Source organism: Aptenodytes forsteri, unplaced genomic scaffold, assembly GCF_000699145.1.
Source record: "Aptenodytes forsteri isolate BGI_AS27 unplaced genomic scaffold, ASM69914v1 Scaffold182, whole genome shotgun sequence".
In the NCBI taxonomy this organism is placed as follows: Eukaryota; Metazoa; Chordata; class Aves; order Sphenisciformes; family Spheniscidae; genus Aptenodytes; species Aptenodytes forsteri.
The window spans coordinates 198035-202350 of record NW_008795932.1 but is presented as its reverse complement, the minus strand read 5'-3'; positions in this window follow the sequence as shown (position 1 = coordinate 202350).

Genomic DNA, 4316 nt, shown 5'->3' with positions numbered 1-4316 from the left:
AGGCTGGACGGGGCTCTGAGCAAGCTGATCTAGTTGAAGATGTCCCTGCCCACGGCAGGGGGGGTGGACTAGAGGACATTTAGAGGTCCCTTCCAACCCAAACTATTCTATGATTCTATAATTCTATGAACTAGAAACATCTTTTAGTTCTTATTTTACTTCGCCAGCAGTAGAATTTATATGTGGGATTTTTTTTTTCCATTTTTTTCTGGAAAAATTTCATTTTGAGCAACTGTATATGTGTGTGTAAAATAATCTAAAGCTATCAGCCACTGTTGCCAGAAATTGCAGAATAATTAAATATTTTTTCCCTTGAAAAGTTTCAGGCTTTTCCAACAAGACACTGAAAACTTACAAAAAAGCAAATTGATACACTGCAGTGAAAAATTCTATTTTATTGAAATATCAATTTTCTGTCAAAGTTCAGACATGAAACACTTAACTAGCTCTGTTGAGGACATAGGTCAGTCTTGGCACAGGTATGGGTTGTGCACGACTTCACTGAGCAGCAATGAGACCTTGTGTAGTAGTCACACTGCAGAGGCCAGAGGCGACTTCTTCACACTTGTAATACTGTGCTTTTAAATGCAGAATCAAACTTTCACATGTTGAAGCAAAGATAATCTGAAAAAAATGAATTTCTACTTCTACCCTCCAGCTCAGAACAGCAGGGAAGAATTTTACTCATCTTCAGCATCCCTTTAAGTATTGAAAGTAAATAAGAAATAAATAAGATGCCCTATGAGTCTAACCTGAACAAAGATTTTTTTTTACGATATTTATTATTAACCAAACAAGTCTGCAATTGGGGAAGATACTATCTATGAATAATGAAAGGTCTCCTTTTGTATTCAATTTCTACATGCCTTGTGATTAAATGAAGGTTGTTCATGAAATAGTAATAAAAAACGCTGACACTGTAAATCAAGCAGAACCAATCTTCTGCTTTCCCAGGCATTACTGTAAGAAAATTAATTCTCTGCACCCGGGAACAAGCCCTCTATCTCAAAGTAAATTGATAAACTGTGTTTCAGCTCCTGTGTAATTAGGAATAATGGTTCCCATTCTTTTGAGTGAGTGACAGAAGTAGGACTGATGAGTTACCATTGTTTGTTGGCGAGATATGTGCCTCGTATTATTGTCGGCTTGTACTTCTTTGCCATATGAACTCTCATAAAGTAAAGCAACATCTTTTTGTCCGGCCTTTTTTGAGAGCACTTGACCTTCATCAACCTCTGCAATTCCCTTGGATGTGACACAAGGGAGAGTGCTATGCTGGTCACATCACAGAAGGAGGCCTTCTGTCTTGGATGTTAAGACATGGTTAGAAGGCATGACCCCAGAGGAACAGCAAGCTGTTGCTACCTCCTTCCCACTGTATGCCGTGCAACCCCCATGCAAAGATGCGTTGGATGGGCAAATTAAAGCATCTACTGACCTGTAACCTTGCCTCTACATTCATGGGGCAGGAGAAGGAATATGGCACTATGCTGCCAATGCATAAGTCCTGGCTGATCTGAGATGGAAAAGTGAGTGTTCGTGTTCAGTATTGGTGGTCTCAGAAATTTATGCTGATTTCTGGCACTTATATGTATGAATATTGAGGCAGATGCTGAGGGATCAAGTTTACCTGTATCTCCTCTTCAGCGTTATCCCCACCACAATGTTTACAGCCCATATGATGGGGGGCACTGACCAATGGAATTTGGTTAATTCTTCAGGTAAAGTTTCACGAGCCTCTGTGGCACGTGCTCCCTTCATCCTTTTCATCTGAAAATTTAGGAAAAGTAATCAATTTTTGCCCAACATAATTCTTTCTTTACAAACCCAGACAGCTTTCCCTCTCTACATCTGTTCTTCAGAAGGCTATTTGAGCAATCAAAAATAGAGGACTATCATTATTCTAGAAATGAAAGCTTAGCATCTGAGGAACATACGGTAACAAAATCTATGGGAAACTCATGAATTCTAAATAGGATTGAGATTGTAAATCTTCACTAAACCACTCATTTAGCTGGTAAATTCCAGCATGACCACGGGGAGTTTGGACTGGGTCTTCACATTTTAGTTTCTTTGTAATATGGTAAAGTACATTTATGGGACTTCTTAAATCCACAAAGGCCTTGTATGTACTAATGGAATTGCTGTAAAACTTCAAGGCATATTTCTTACTACCTTTTGCCACTGTTTTTCAACCTATTTTGGTTTGTGGATTCCTGAATATTTTCCACTAGAGTTTGTATCCCTTTAAGGATGTCTTAAATATAGATTGTCACATGGCAAAATACAAACTGAAACTCAAAATACCCTACACTTTTTTAATGTTATCCCCAGTAGTCGTCTTTAGACATGGACTCTTAGAAGCCACCAGCCAAAGTCTGCAAAGAATGCTTGCAAACCACTGCTAATTAACTGAGTAATTTCTCATTGAAAACGACTGGATATTCATGTTTTCAGTCTTGGTTTTATACATGACTGAAAAAAAGAATATCATATTGTTACAAACCTACTAAAGACTGATTATTCTTACAGTAGCATCAAAAAAAGTTAAAAAAAATAACCTTTCAAACCAATCTGTATGTGGACCGAGATAGTACAAGATCCCTACAGTTTATAAGACTCACCAATCTACGGACTATGCTGCAGAAGTGATTATCCCACTATACTCAGCATTGGTGCAGCCTCACTTCAAATACTGGGTGCAGTTTTGGGCTCATGAGGACTGGCTGAGGATACTAGGTTTGTTCAACTTAGAGAAAAGGAGAATAAGGGGTGAACTCACAGCTGTCTACAACTTTCTCATGAGGTGCAGCAGAGAGGGAAGTGCTGATCTCTTCAGTGATAGGATGTGAAGGAATGGCTTAAAGCTTCATCAGGGGAAGTTCAGATTGGGTATTAGGAAAAAGGTCTTCACTGAGAGCTTGGTCAAGCACTGGAGCAAGCTCCGCAGGAAAGTGGTCATGCCCTCAAGCCCATCAGTGTTCAAGAAGCATTTGGGCAACGCTCTTAGATTTATGGTTTCACTTTTAGGTTGCCCTGTGTGGTGTCAGGAGTTGGACTCGATGATCCTGGTGGGTCCCTTCCAATTCAGAATATTCTATGAAAAATTGTATGAGATCTTCATCCTAAGTGGTTATATATGTTTCTGTTGTGAAACTACAATTCTAGTATGTTCTTTGAAACCTTTGGCGTTTTGTCGCTCAAGTTATCAGTTGGACTGAGCTCTCCTGCAAATCAGGGTATTAGTAGACCTGCACAATTTCTTACTAAAGCCTTCTATTCACTCATGAAAATGCTGTAGGATCGCAGCTGTAATTCTGTCCAATGCTAGCGTCAAAATAAGCAAAGCCAGCAGCAGTTCAGAGCTGAGAGATAACTGAGAACAGCTTTTTAAATACATCTGTGCTGTAATTTGTCTCACTTTCCATTTGAAGTCGAATCAGCTCCATCTCTGACCTTAGCATCTCCATCTGGGGATTTAGATCATAGACAGATGAGATGGTTCCATAGAGCTAGGGCTCTAACAGCTTGAACAGAAAGTGTGACAGGAATTAGACCTGGGTTTTATAGACAGCATAGCTCAAAACACGGCAGCTGAGGCCAGTAATCTAACAAGACTCTCAGGTCTCTGGGAGCCAAACACTTCCAAAAAAGGGCACTAAGATTTGGGATGTGACTTTCACTTATAGTCCAAGCAGCAAAGATATTCAGTTGTGGGATGAAACAAAATTCCTGAGATTTACTGTTTTGAGTTGAAGAAGTTTGCCATGGGGATTTCTTAGGCTGTGATAAATACAAGCCCATTAGGTTTCTTCTGGTGTCTAGGAGAGATTGACTGATGTTGCACAGCATAATGGAAAGCTGGCTAATCAATACTGCGCTATTTTTCAATTTAACTATATTAATCATGCACACTGTTTTCATTTGTATCTGAAAGACAAATAAACAGGTGTGAACATCGATTCCTGCTAAATAACAACATTATGAAAGAACATTATTAGGCATGTCTCAGTTCCTTGCTATTGTTCTAGAAAGTCAGCATTATGTAGAGGCTCTTCTGCTCATTACCCATGAAAATGAAGACTTGCTTGCCACGACATCCATCCTGCTCTGATAACAAGGCAATATTTCTATGCATCCATGATGACAGAGTGATTGGGTGTGTTGGTTTTGGCTGGGATAGAATTAATTTTATTCATAGTAGCTAGGATGGGGCTATGTTTTGGACTGGTGCTTAAAACAGTGTTGATAACACAGGGATGTTTTTGTTACTGCTGAGCAGTGCTTACACAGAGTCAAGGCCTTTTCTACTTCTC